Genomic DNA, 16,032 nt, shown 5'->3' with positions numbered 1-16,032 from the left:
CTTACGGGAACATGTCGTGTCAACAGCAGAATCGAAAATGTACAAGAAACTTGCACACGACGAACTGTGTTTGTTCTGGGTGATGACTGGTCTTCTAGCAGCCATAGCGTCTAGTATATTTATGTTAGGAAAGTCGCTACACGACTCGCGGCCGACCCACACACGCAGTCCACGCCTGTAACTAGAGGATACGCAAGTCTCTCCAGCCTAGCCCTCATGCATATAAGTAGGTCAGGCTTGCCGCATAATTTTCTTCAACACAGCCACGTTAGAATATCGTTGCTTCTCTTATGTAAATGCGCGTGATAAAATGTGCCGCTTTCTGCATTTCGTCGAAACTAACATCGCGAAACATATCAAAATACTTACTAGCTCAGAACAATTCATACAATTTCTACCCAAGTTGTCAGTTACAATATCAAATATTTTTGCCTGCTTTTATTATTCTTAAAAAATAATTATGGGCTAATGAGATCAGCATGTTGTCTGTGTTTGTGCATCCCCTTCTACCAGCTTTTGAATGCCTGAACCAGTCTCTATGAAACTTGGTATATATATCATGGCGCTTGATCCCATCTCAGCGGAGACTTCGTAAATCTCTCTCATCTGTCTGTATGTGTATGCCGTGTATCCTTGCTAGGCAACGGCTCGATATGCAACTTCAAGCAGCAATGAATAAAACGAACAAAGAAGAATCGTTTGACGCGTCGTATCCAATGCGGACCGTGTCGTATCAAAGGTGAGTCTGTGCGCCTGTCTGTGTATCAACGTGTCGTTACAAGGCAACGGCCCGGTAAACATGTTCCCGCGGCTATGAAGAATTGTGGGAGGTGTAGTTTTCTATGCGATCCTTGTCATATCAAACAAAAGTAGGCAGTTAGTTCTTCCCAGAACTCTTGTTCCCTTTCCGTGTCCGTGTCCACACTTTCGAACCACGCTACTTATGAGCCGTTCCTTCTTACCGCTTAGCAATGTTACCAGTACTCGATAATTCCGGTGTTGCAATGACAGCTCATAGCCCTACTATCTTGACTGAGGATTTGCGTGTTTTCCCCCAGCGTCTGTGAGAAAATGGAGGGCTAATGCATCAAATTTGGCCATGACGCCTTCCATCACTATTCTTCCTTCCAGTCGACTCTGCAAAATGTTAGCTATTGACAACTCGTTAAGTAAGCAATCAGCATAAAATACTAAACGACACCGTTCCCTAAAGCACTACAATGCGCGTCACTGCCTCCGAATTGTGCGTACGTTCCGCGTCATGAACACAGCGTCAGTATTAATATTCACAAACAACCGCCATCAGATTGTGTAAAATTACATTATCAGACAAAACATGGTGACATTTGCTGCAGGCACCCGTCTTTCCGTCCGTCACGCACTAGAGTCTGGATGTACTAACAAAATGAACATTCTGAACGGACAGCGAAAATGTCTTCATGTTTCAAAATACAGGGTTAGTATAAAAGAAATAGACGCTTTCAACGTTTTATAGCAATTATAGCAACCAAAGTATTATCGATACAGCCAAAACACTTACATGGAATTTAGTGTATATTTTTAACTTTGTATGACTAAGTTACAAATGAAGAAAGCAGTCTTCTGGGATTTGGCACCGTGTATATGTGGTGTTAACCGACGTTTCGGAGGAATGTATCGCCTCCATCTTCAGGGTAGAAGGAAAAATATAAGAAATCCGCAAGCGACAGGTCTGCTTTTAACACCACATATAGACGGTGCCAAATCCCAGAAAACTGCTTTCTTCAAAATGTACAGTGCTTTACATGTTACGCTCGACCTGCATATAGTTATAACGCTAGTTAAGAATTCTCTCTACTGTGGCATATTTGCTCAGAGCAAGAACTGTGGTAACGGCTGTGTAACACGCAACAACGGAGTAGCTGTTGGAAGAGGTATTTTCTGTGCGATCCGTGGCAAGGTTATACAGAAGCAGAGACGGCAGTTAGAAGAGTAGGAGGTTGGTGTGAGATGGCCGCCAGCCTGCGAGGAAGTGAGCTCGGGAGCATAGGAAGACGTTACCAAGCAGCGCAGTGAAGATCGTGACTGAGAACATTAGTCTGCGTATAAAGTGTAGTCACAGCCGGTCACGGTAGCCGAGCGGTCTAAGGCGTGTACTGTCTTCGCTAGCTTGGAAACCGGGATCGTGTGTTCGAAGGGCATGGATGTTTAATTTCTGTGTGTACTTTTTTCTCTGTTTGTGTACATATAGAGGCCTTGCGACGAGCTGATCACCCGCCCAACGAGTCCTACCGAATGTGTAAGATCTAGAAAAACTGAAGTGAACGGAGAAGTTCATGGAGGTAGGCCTAGGACCACTGGGGCTGTAGTGCCAAGGGTGAAAAAGTGTAGTCATGACTTGTTTAAGAGCCCAACAAATCGGATTACGAATCACTGCATACACTGAAATGTCTAAAACCACACAGCCCCTGCTCTCATCTGCATTATTTTCCGCAGGACAATGCATTAACACCTTAATCCTTACATCCAAATTAAACAAATCCCTCTATTCATGAGCAGAAACAACAGACAAATACAGAACTTCGGGGGTTTTGCCTTGTTGCCAGTTTCTAATGCCCTATGTGTGCAGCAGCAGAGCCCCACCCCCACCCCGCTGACCCCGATGGGCCATCCCTGGCCACGATACTGCTAATCCCCGACCTGCGGAAGAAACACAGTTCAGTTCAATTTGCAACGAGCCTCTGCACAGACATAATCATTAGAGACCTAGCAAGAACTCCGTCTCAATGCACGAACAATGAATTCGAGGCTCCATCCATAATTGTTCCCACTCCAGTGGCTCTAACAGGCTCTTGAGTACTAATTTAAGAAAATCCTCATCATTAAAAGATTTCGCGATTCCACAGATGAGCACTCCACAAGGGCATGACTTCTAGGAAGGTTTTGTATGCTTTAAAGTGCAGACGTTCATTTCACTAACAATGGGCCAGCAATTGAATGAGATGTACAGACTATAAGATTTTCTGATTTAGTCTGATAAACAGGTACCAACGTTTCGAAGAAACCTGAAACCTCCTTGTACTACTTCCGCCTCCACAATGGAGAGAGTTGATATATATATATATATGTCAGAATACACGGCGTCACAACACCGGGAAATCTCACACATAATATATCTTGCAGAGTACAATTTTCTTGGATGTGATTATGTGTACATTGGTAGAGGTTCACAGATGTTACGGGAAAACGTATCACCTCCATGTTCAGGGTCGAAGAGGAAGAGGAAGGCAAGAAACCAGCGATAAGAGATATAGCCTCGCAGACTGCTGTGAGAGCCCGCAACACATCCTCTCCGTCCCCCCCATGGAAAATTTTCTCTGCTTCCCACAATTCTGTTTAAACTCCAATAGTTCTTACAGTTTGTCTGCTTTTAAAAACTATGAATGCCTGATGTCATATCGTTACGGACGTTAGTAAGAAGCTGCGAACAGGAGCAGAAGATGTCAGAAGTGAAAGATATCATGAGTTGGTACTAGAGCGTCCACTTTTGACTGAAAGAATCCTCAGGTTAGCAGCAACACTCATGGTGATATTTCATCAAACTCAGTATCTTGTCATAAATGTAGCTCTTTCCAACACCTTACAATTTACACAAGTTAGGCATTTTTGAAGTCAAATTTTAATAATTTCCCGTTAAATGTCATCGTGTTTCAAAGCTAGTAACTTTGTATTCCTTTCTTCAATAAAGTGACAAGCATAAAACTAATCAATTAATTCCCTAGTATCATAAAATCCGATGATTCATTACCGTCACCACAAAAGCTCATCGATCTTCTCCTGATACATTTAAATTCTGTTCGATTACTCGTAGTTTTATTTTGTTATGCTAATTTCAGCCGATCAAGGTGGCCGCGCGGTCTAAGGCATGAACTGTCTTTGCTCGTTCGAACGCTGGGATCGTGGGTTAGAATCCCACTACAAGGCATGGATGTCTGTGTCTGCATTTATTCTGTGTTTGTGTTGTTCTGTGTGTAGGCAGCGGCCTTGCGACGGGCTGATCCCCGTCCAAGGAATCATACCGTCTGTGAAAAATGATTAAGGAACTGAATAAGAGGTCTGGGCCCTGAATAGGCTGGAAGAGCCATTGGAAAATGAAATGTTAATTTCAACAACTTCCTCCCATCTATGTCGCGTTCAAGAACGAAGTCTCTTTCTATCCACAGAGTTGATTGTTCTTCCTTGTCACGTGTGGCGGTACTTGCTTCAGCGCTCCATTCATTCAACAACAAAGAGAGAGACGAAGATGCTTTAAGTAACTTCACATCCTTCTTATCATAGCGTGAGCACCAGTTTTCTCGACTGGTGACTCACTCTGCAGTCACCTGTTCACGTTGGTTCCTCGCTCTAGGATTTTTCTATCCTGAAGATGGAGGCGATACGTTCCTCAGAAACGTCCATTTATATACAAGACCTACACGGCGACTCATCCCAGAAGATGGCATTTTTCACAACACTTTTGTCTGCACATTTCTGAAATATCTTAAAAATCCGTACCGACTTCAAGTTTAGCAACAACTGCATTGCACACCAAACAGCCTCACATGACACCACATAAAGAAAAGATTATTACTAAAAATGATTAGCATTCACCATAAAGAAAAACACATTTTTCGCCTTTCCCGGTGATATGGTTACTTGACTTGTCAGTGTCACTATATACACGTACAGTGGCTAAAACTTTAAAGGAATGAAACTAAAATTAAGAATTAAAACCATGTCTCTATACGAACTTTCTATAGCGTGACGTTAGTGTCATTAAGCAATTTCAGGTTAGTATAGCAACGAACTGCCGGTCACGGTAGCCGAGCGGTCTAAGGCATGTACTGTCTTCGCTCGCTTGGAAACCGGGATCGTGGGTTCGAATCCCACTCAGGGCATGGATGTTTAGTTTGTGTGTGTGCGTTTTTCTGTGTTAGTGTACAGGTAGAGGCCCTGCGACGAGCTGATCACCAGCCCAAGGAGTCCTACCGAATGTGTAAGATCTATAAAAACCGAAGTGAACGGAGAAGTTCATGGAGGTAGGCCTAGGCCCACTGGGGCTGTACTGCCAAGGATAAAAAAAATAGCAACGAACTGTGCAGCGTTTACCTGATGAATGGACGTTAAGTTTTGTAGTAGTTCGCAAACGAGAGGGAAGCGTTTTCTTTTTCAGTGTATTGTGTATATTCTATGAGTGCCGATGTTTTGATGTGAATACAAGACATATGTCTAGTGAAGTCAACTGCATGAAGGGGACGGTTTATGACGACCACTTGTGCATGTTATTCGTGGGATATGGCGTTAAGTATACGCCTCAACGTATAATTAGATAACATGAAACATTAGAACGAAAAGTTAATACTGAGTATACGTGTATACGAAATAATAAGACTTAGCACAGAATTATTAACGGGAGTCGCGCTGGTCCTCATATAATTTTAAAAGATTTGAAGTTATGATTCAAATCGCGTCCAAAAAAATATGCCGCGATGCTTGGATATCATTTAACGGCCCTGGAAAGAGTACGTAGGAAAAATTTCGCTTCATTTTTTGGACGTTCTCAGTTCGGTCCGTGAAAGGAAATCTGAACGTTTATATTGTGACATGGCGCCTAAAGGCCGGAATAGTGGAACCAGAGACGTCTATTGTTAGGCAATATCTCCGTAAACACATTCTCACGGCAACGAATACGCAAGCAAAAACAGAGGGATTGTTAGGAAACGGTGTTTTCTGTTGAGTCCGCCCCGAGGTTATATAACGAAGACCCCAGTCGAGCTGAGGATGATAACTGAGGAATTAAGAGCCTTGATATGGTGAATAGCTGAGAGAGAGCTGAGTTCTGCAAGGGAGGCTGAGAGTCGAGTTCCGGAGTTGGCAGTTGGCAGGGAATTCACAAGAATTCTGCACGGGTGACTGTGACAAGAAGATTTGAGCGCGGAAGGCTAAAGAATCTTCACTGTTAGAAACCGTTTCCAGGGAACAGCTGGTGAATACATAGAAGGCTGGGGAAATCTTAGCAATAGCGTTGTAATTATTTGTAATTCCGAGTGGTGCGTATATAACCTGTCTATAGTCACGCCCTTAAATACGTGACAATATGTTCATGTTTAGGCTTACTATGTATAAAAACTAACTTCGCCGACAAGCGGCGGTCGCTCGGTCGGTATAGTTCACTTGCGGACTACAGGCTACAGAGTATGTTTTCTTTTTAATTGTACAGCAAGGTACGACCCAGGTTATCTGTCAGTTTGAACGCCCGCGCACAGCCAGCGAAGAGCAACCAGCATGGCATATCAGTTCTGTTGAAATTCTGAAGTTAAATTTTGAAGCTTCTGAAGTTTCTTACACATTTAAAGAATATACAAATTAACAGTTAAAATACTGAAAAAGTTTGTACCCAGCAATCCCACCCCCTTCGCATTTGTCTGATGTCAGTGGCTTCGGCCCTTAATAATTTGTTATTGGTGTAGGTTTGTGACCCCCTTTCCAATCTCTTTGAATGTCTTTGTTGGTTAAGCCCTACAGAAGAGCACACAAGTTGAATTGCTAACATTTTCAATCAGCAAATTAAAAAATAACTCTCACAATAATATGAAACGCCTTCCCAATGCGAACTCTTCCTGTTCTGCTGCTAACTACCCCGGGGCCATTATTCTACCCAAAATGGCCTGAAGCTGAAAGTTGCAGTTGAAGCAAATGGAGGCACAAACACTCCGTAAATTGTTGGGCTGCGCCCCCCCCCCCATCAGAACAAAGTGGAGCTTTCGGACAGTAAACACACAGCTCGGATATTAAAAAGGAATTACTGAGAAAATAAAGATGATAAATAAAAGGGAAACAAGTTTTAAAACTTTCAACATATTTCAACACAATTATCTCTTTCCGTTGTGTCGTAACTTCGTAGACAATATTTTTAATAAGAAGATGACTAAAGAAAGTTGAAGTATAAGAGAAGTTAGTACGCGGAAAGAGAAGTATAAAATCAAGAGTTCTTCCGCTGCGTTACAGAAAACACACTGTATCTCAGATACAAACACTAGCCGGTTAATGCTGTTTAGTGATATAACAGCTGCTTATAAACTGTGTGGGAAAAACGCAGAGCTTTTTAATGTTCAAGCATGTGGTACATATAGCGCTGCGGTTCCCACTGACAGAATGACCAGCCCGAAAGCAGAAACAATCAGTTCCCTCAAGCTCATGGCAGAAAATATCAACTATTGACCATTTTTCTGGTCAGCACGGAAGAAGAGTCATGTGATGCACACAGGAAACGGGAATGGGAGAAAAATACGGCATTTATTATAATAAAATATTGATCCCTAGTTCGACACTGCAGCTACTGGCTAATTCCAGATTCCTTTAGGAACTTTGCTGGATTGTTCGACCACAAGCACGCGTCTACAGGTACTTCCAGTTCTCTGAGGCAGGAAATATCTTCTTGCGTACATACAACTGAAGTTTTCTAAACAAAAGAACAAAAACCCGTCTTCTAGAGCTCTAAAGGACAGAATAAAACGTCTGTACTTAATGCACTGCTCCTTTAATCAGCTATTAATTGACATTTAAATACATTTCTATTTACATTTCTCCATAGAACCGTAAAATTACAAATAACTGAGGTATATTAATCCTTTCTGTAACTTCATTCCAAAAATATTATGCCTTTATTTATTACTGATATACCCGTAACTTCAAGACTATCGAAGGCCTCGGCCGCGTGTTGTCCGAAGTATTCTCATGTGGCATTAGGGACTCCACTTCGCTTACTAACAGTCCAGCAGTAGTAACCATCATCGAGAGGGAACACTCAATTGCAGGTTATAAGAAGACGCAATAAATCAGAATACTTCATGAAAAGACGACAGCTAACGACAAAGAGACTGCTGCTAACAGATCCATCTATAGGCAGAATTTGTACTACATGCAACCAGCGCTTGCGCACTCATTTCCTCACACAGCACCATTATGATCTTACCGTGTATGGAGATAAATAGTGTCGCTTGTTTCCTAAGTAACGCGACAAGTAGATTCAAGCGGGTCTCGGATTTAACTAAGACGTTTATGGGACAATCTCTGTTACACTCGCAAATACAATTATTCACAACTTCATTATCACAGCGACTTGTACCGCTGATCTTGGTGAAGTCTTTTCTTCGCTTTGTTGGATGCGAGCTTGCTTCTTCTCTAGTCGGAGCTACACTAGAAACTGACTGGTCTGGTCGAAGCTTGACTCTTATAACGTGCACTCGGACTGACTAGTGAACATGGTGATAAATGGTTTTGTTTTATCGGCTGGTACTATTCGTTCCATTGAAATCTTTCCATTTTCGGGGAAACGTATTTGTTTGGCGATTCCTATGCAACGGTCTGCTGGTATTGCGTTTCCAGTGAGGAGTACATTATTATCGTAGCCGTTGCCTATCAATGGACGTGTCTTCTGTCCTTTTTGGCAGCACGCTAAATTATGATCATAACCGGCACACACTAACAATATTCTTACATCGATTAATGCAGAGTTCTTTTTACTTTTAAACAGGCGGTAATTTAATGGAGTCAGGAAACAGATGTGAAATGGTGCATCCCGTGGATAAGCCACAAGATATTCAGCCCACGAATGTCAGAGTATTCTTCGCATCAGTGAAATAGTCTGCAAACCTTAGGCCGAGTTTATTCTCTTCAGAAACTCCTTATCAGTCCTTTGAATGTATTACTTGTTTCACTGTTTCGTAGAAAAGAGAGCACGAAGAAAGATTACAGCTATTCATCAACTTCAGAGCCTGAATTGCAATCCCTGTACTTCGAGAAACTTCTACAGATTCCAGACTTCTTGTGAAGGTGAAACTGCCAGTGACTTGGGGACGCTGTAATCAACTCGGTTGATCACAAAGTTCATCTAAATAATAGTTAAAATTGTTTCTATCTCACAAAAAGAACCACAGTTTGTCTGTTTATTCTGAGAATTATAGGAAACCCACAGGCAGAAACACTCTGTGGGCAAAACGGAGAATCCACTTAACGCCAAAGCAACTGGTAACCACAGTAAACACAGTTACAGAAACAGAGGAGAAGTAAGGAGACCTGAGAAAATCATAGCAAGGAACAGTAGACAGTAACAGAGGTCGCACAATGAATGCGGGTTGACGGGACGCCAGCTTACAGCGGAACCTCCAAACAGTTAAGCTAACGGTTGGGGGGTTAACAGGGCTCAAACTACTTTCAAGTCCAATCAATTACTGAACTAAACCCCACCCTTCTTTATTATCCCCAACACAATACTGCTTCCTAAGCCGATCTGCGGACACTGCATCCGACACTGCCTCTACATGCAGGGTAAGTTCACATCTCTGGCTCTTGACCTTCGAGCGCTTTATCAAGGTCCAATTCTGTTACATTCCATCAGAAAACGCTTTCGGCTACTGAAACAACAGTGCCACGTGTCTGTCTGTGCCCCTAACACCCCTAGTGGTGGTTACCTGAGTTAGAAGAATGTATCGTTTTGATTAGCATGTGTTGTGATTAATGTACAGACGGGTCTCACGTGCCTGTGAGAGAATTTCAATTCGTCTAAGAAAGCGGTAAACTGCTTAAGGAAGCTCCACAGCAGTGCTCTTCGCAAATTATTAAGATCATCAAACAAATCAAATGGTTAGTCGCTGGCTTCCAACCGCGGCGGCCCGGGTCGATCCCGGGTCTGGTCAAGTGGGATTTGTGGTGGACAAAGTGGCTCTGGGGCGGGATTCCCCTGCAAATCTTCATTTTCTATCATCATAACCACCCAGGACAGACTACAATAGGCCAATCAGTGACCGCAGTGACGAGTGGACCCAGTTGAACTCCACCCCCTACTAAGCGAATCATCAAACGAAACACGATGAGGTAGGCAGGGAAGGTAGCACGCACAGACAGCTGAAAATATGTTATTGAAATGTTTCGAGTAAAGAGACTGTTTGGAAGACCTATGCATACAAGAGAGGATACTATATTAACCCTTTAAAGCCTAATGGTTACTATATGTACCACCTAATTTAACATACTAAAACTTTCTCTTCAGAGTGTATCTGTGTGTTCCGTACGGTTCTCAAAGTAAACAGCGACTGTTTCCCTAACCAGCATTAACCGGTTGTGCTTTGTAGCAGAGACGTAATGTGTTTCCTCTGAGGTACGAACTGAATTCTTATGTGTCATTTACAAGAAACCATTTTAAGAGGTTAAGATGGATCTTAAGATAAGAGAGGGGAATTAGGTGGACTGAAGTCATGTTGATCAGACTGGGGACATGTGACGAGATTTTTCGCAGACGGTACTAAAGTTTCCGCATATACAAACAAACACGGAATTTCTTGACTTACCGCGCTACAAACAGCTTCTCACCAAATAATCTGCTATTTGGAGTCAGTGAGAATCAAAATGTGATTCAGGGCTGGTTGGTGCCTCTACAATCCAACAAAGCTACCCGGAGTATGCCAGTTGTCCCCGAAACATGCTGGAACCACAACGAACCAGTAGCCACTACATCGAGACATACTGTACGGCTGTTCCCTTCACGACAGAGGCGGACGGTTCGTACGCCTCCAGGTGCCGAATTCACACAAGTGTAACGTGTGTGACGTAGGTTAAGCACTTATTTTCGTAGTCAATATGCTTTCATCCAATTTGTCTACGTATAAACTTGAAGACCCGTATAACTAACTTCATGGAGCTGAGCCCTTCTTGAGAAGTCGTCAGTTGTGCAGCTACTCAAGTACTTCCCAGAACTTCATGAAACCCAACGGTTCATTACCGTGTTGACAAGAGCCCTCCACTGGTCCCTATAGGCAGCCAGATCAATCCAGTCCATACCACCCCATCCTATACCTCTAATATCCAATTTAATATTACCCACCCATCTACGTCTTGGTCTTCCTAATGGTCTGTTTCCTTCTGTCTTTCCCGCCATGTACGAACATTCTAATGAGATTTCGGGCACATCTGGGCACAGGTTAAAAGCATATTCGGCGTCCCTCGTGCGCACACAGTACATAGGTAAATTCGTACGCCTCCTGTTTACTATCGCGGACCTGAGAACCAGTATGTACGGTAGCCACGGCTGCTAAGAGCGGTGTAAAGGCTCTGGATACGGCTAGAGCCCTCAGTCCAAATTTTCTGTTTATTAATTACACGAGTGATCACTTACTTACTCATGGAGCTGAGCCCTTCTGGAGGAGCCGCCATTTCTGCAGCTACTCAAGAATTTCCCAGCATTTTATGGAACTCGGAGGTTCATACCGTGTTCACAAGAGCCCTCCACTGGTCCCTATCCTGAGCCAGATCAATTCAATCCATACCATCCCATCCTATCTCTCTAAGATCCATTCTAATATTGTCCACCCACCTACGCCTTGGTCTTCCCAGTGGTCTCTTTCCTTCTGGCTTTCCCACCAATATCCTATACGCATTTCTCGTCTCCTCCATTCGTGCTACATGACCTGCCTACCTCATCCTCCACGAATAACCACTATCTCCCTAATTTCAGTTTCAGCTACTGCATATACTGCGGCACTCAGAAGAACACTAAAACTAACCCGGGCCAAGAACGGGCAATTTTCTGTACTATAATTTTTTTCTGTTTCTTTGTCTTTCCCTTAGGCCCATCCTCCACTTTATCACTGTCTGCTACTTCCTTGGGAGTTCTGTCCTCTCAGAAGCCGAACAGTTTAACGAAAAGAGCAGTCACTTGAAATGGAGGTGACATGGCGAGCTGTGACCCTAAACAATACCAATCAGAATAGCACGTGATTAGGTTTTACAGCAGTGAAGTGCCAAGCAGCTAGAATACGAACGCTAGTAAAGTTACCAGACTATACGGTGTTCTGATACTGAAGGCAACAATATAGAACACCACGACCGTGAAAACATAAAATTTTTTGTTGTGATATTCTGGACTGTGACACATTCTACCATGATGACAGGGACCCTATGTGCCTTCGAAACGTTGGTACCCACCTATGGGGACACACGGTGCCATAAACCAGACTGCCACAATATGGAGCTTCAGCCTCCAACCTTATGTTCCTTACATCGCCTCTGCTCGTCACCGTTTTAACTGGTGACTTCACATGGTTCCAGCTTGAAACGTGGTTTTCAAAATCACGTTGTATTACATTACGTGTAAAAATGTTAAACGTGAACACTCCGTCCCATACACAGACGTTCCTAGTTCATCCTGTCAGTACAGCAATAATCATGGAGAAAAAGTATATCAGACTCACAGCCGCGACCACGAACAACCGCTCTGTCCTGCGATATGATGCCGTACAGTCTGATAGAAATGCACCCACGTATGAGGATCACACTGCCTCCATCTTCAGGATCAAAGCTACTTGCTCAATATACGATCTTAAGCCATGAAAGAGGAAGCAAAATTTCCCAGAAACGTCGATAAACTTCTCCCTGAATATACGGCGCCACACCCCAGAACACAGCACTTTTCAAGAATCTTTGTGCTTGCAACATGCTTGTTTTGTCTTCTCAGACCTTTCGAATAATATTTGCAGCTTCAGTTCTCACCTCACAGAAAACTCGCCGCGTCTTTATAAAAAAGATCAACTCATTAATAATGTTTAGCGAAAGAAACTTTCTTTATTCTGAGAAATATATGAAAAGTATAAACAATTTTCGGGCAAAATATACAATTTAGAACGTTAAATCAGATTAACCATTATGCTTTAGAGGGATTAATGTGTTCCATGGCCAGCACATCTTCTAAAGAAAAACTTTCCATAAATTCCAACATTTGGATTGCTAAATACGACTAAGTCTTAGTATCACGCTACAAGTTTCAAACAAAACTGCAATCAGTATTTTCCAAATCTGCAGTGATATTAAATATATTTCAACTAATATTCAAAATGGCATGAAGTGGATTCTCCACCCGCTAAATGATTACGCAGACGCCTGCAGACCTTGGAAGAGTCGGAGGCCCGTCGAGACGCTAATCTGCTATGTTAATCAGCGCCATCAGCAAACAAGGGCCGCATGACTGAGTGTGATAGATGCTGCGGAGTCTCCCCGTCTTCAGTCTTCTGAGTGACTAATGACGTGCTCTCTCTGCTGTGACGTCTGTATTCAAATTTACAAGTCGTTATACAGCGAATCTTTCTGCAGCACACTGCAATGCAGGCTTTGATGAAGCACATGTGCCGCCTGCTTTAACATTACAAGAACTCTTGCATGCTTCTCAGAATAAACAGCCATTATTATTGACCGGTTCGTCTTTGTAATTGTGACGCGATGCGCCACGACGACTTCGTTGGAGGAATGTGCCGCACCCATCTGCGTCCAGACAGCATCTGGGGCTCACCCAGCCTGCTTTCCAATCGGTAAAAAAGGTAAGTTTATCCCTGAGTTTAACTAATTAAGCACTATGCCATGAAGACTTATGGGGCAGTGGATGAATAGACCCACGTTTTAACCTTGGCACTAGTTAGTGAGTGGTCAGCTTCACGCTTCGACCGGTTTACCCCCGTACCCTATGGAGAGGAGGCCGGGTGGGCCCCAGATTTGGTCTGGACGACGCGGAGAAATGAAAAATTTTGCTCCCACCGGGACACGGAACTCCGAACCCTTGGTCGTCCAGCTCGTAGCCAGTCGCTATACAGACTGCACTATCCCAGCTCTCCTTTCCAATGGGTACCGGAAGTACAGCGGCAGGGGCGTGAAACTGACCACTAACTTCCATCTGATGCCGAGGTCAATAAAAGTGGAGCTATACCTCCAATCCCCCGCGTGTCTTCGTGGCATAATGCTGAACTAATTAAACACAGAAACAACTTTAGCTTGCCTCTTCTATGTTTTCTCTTACGCAGGATCTGTATTTTCATATTGCCGCGTGTTAGTGACTAGGCACGGGTTTGGGATTGCTAACTGGATTTATTGAAGGTTTATAACTCATAATTATAAATAAATGTAAGCCTCCACTGATATACACACTCTAAATCACGAGGACTACAGCATATATAACTATTCAGCTTGTTCACTAGTCGTTGCTATGTAGCGGATACTAACAATGCAACTCACGATTATTAACCGCCGACTCTGACTAACTTTTCCCGTTCGTTCTCGCTGTATATCCTCGATATGGGACAGAAGGTATTCACAGGGAAGTAGACTCTTCAAACCCGACTGACCATATAAAATGCCGACATGTAAATTTGCGAATATAGGTGACATGTACAACTGAAGACGGCCACGGTAAATGACAGACCGGTCCTCTCGTCACATAGGGTGCCCAACATCGACAAAACTTCAACTGTCTGACAGTAATATAAATCTGATTTTTGGGCCCCAGGTGGGGCTTGACTCCAAGACTGAATGGTCAACTAACAGTCGGTCAAACGTGGCCTTGACTTTGACGTGACCAGAAAACACTGCTGCCGGCAGTTCCTCTACTGTTGCGTGTTGATTCGTTGCAGCGGAAAAGAGTATACCCCGCCGTTGCCTAGCAGGTTTTCAGCCGTCATATCATGTATATTGCTTGAATGAGTTTATGACTATGAAGTGCCGAATCACGGCGAGTATTATATGTGCCGTCTATTTTGGTATTGCAAGGATCTGCCCATACCGTAGTCAGCAAGATACAACAGCGATTACTTCTCTGCACAGCGTTCACTTTCCAGGTTTGAAATGGAAACGCTGTTTTTACTGTGAGGTGAGAACTGAATTTTATATACAGTTTGATTCAAGAGAACTTCAGGTTTAAAACATTTTACTGTAAGCAAGCGAACTGCAATTTTTTAATAGTTTATATCCCCATTTACATTCGAAAAAGTGTTTGAATTCCTTGTTCAGTAGCTCATGGAGTTACTCGTACAAGTTAATGGCAGCCCTTATGGTCATTGCATTTATTTTCATTCTTGAAGGGGCTGTAATGCACCTCGGCACAAATCTCTACGAAACGTGAGAGGAAGCCCCCCAAGGGGGATGTGATAATGAGAGGCAATTTGACAAGTCTAGGTTCTCGAAGTGCGTCATGAAACGAGGGATTCTGTGTTGTTCTTACACGTCTAGCAGCACTAATGCTGCACTTATTGTCTTAATTTGCCCATTAAAGATCTCCGTGTCATGAATATGACGAACCAAATTTGACTGCATTCTCAGCATTACGTAGCGGTGTAAAAGCGGCACATACGCCCAAAACAACACGCAGAACTCCTACAGGGTGTTCACACTTTCACGGAACTTCTTTTCTCATATTACTAAAATGCAATATCGTATTAATGAAATTAGAAATACGTAAATCCTTCTTATATATCGTACAAAATTACTGGTTCGCAGGGCAGTTAACAACACTTGGTTTCTGTAAACAAGAACAGTATATTCTTATATGTGACACCGTGCAGTCCATTAGTAAGTCACTGTCATTTCGGAGGCGTTTCCTGCTGGCATTGCTCACTGACACTGCAAGATGCAGGAAGTACTTGCTCCCGGAAATCTATAAAGTTCTGCCAGATGACACGGCGTCACATGCTACAACTCACCGCTACGAGAACCTGAATTCTAACCTTAGTTCTACAATCTGAAATGTTTATGGTTTTCATTGCCATGGTCCAATTTTCCTTCTGATAAACTCAAATTTACGTACCAAGTTTGTTACGTTATTTAAATTGTTTGCTTTATGATTCTACGCCAATCAAAATTTACACACCTGGCCAAGATATGTGATTACAGCCTTTCCGAATGGTATATAAAAGACGTGTGTTTCTATATCAGCTCATAATCACTGATGTTAGTATTTCTCCACAGTGCTGTTTCATTTCAGAACTCTGAACTCTTTCTATATTAAAAAGCATAGAAGCTGACCGTGACAATATAAATTACAGGCCCTCTCACGAACAGGCAAAAAAAGAAAAACAAAAAGCCATCCCTGCAAGAGGCCGTGTAGTGTTGTGATATGTCAATGCTCCCACATTTTCTAGACAGTCTGTTCACAGATGACAATGAGTTTGTCAGCCTTACGCGCCGGCAGCCCTTTGCCCC

Source organism: Cryptotermes secundus, unplaced genomic scaffold (genome assembly GCF_002891405.2).
Source record: "Cryptotermes secundus unplaced genomic scaffold, Csec_1.0 scaffold307, whole genome shotgun sequence".
In the NCBI taxonomy this organism is placed as follows: Eukaryota; Metazoa; Arthropoda; class Insecta; order Blattodea; family Kalotermitidae; genus Cryptotermes; species Cryptotermes secundus.
This window is presented reverse-complemented; position numbering follows the sequence as displayed.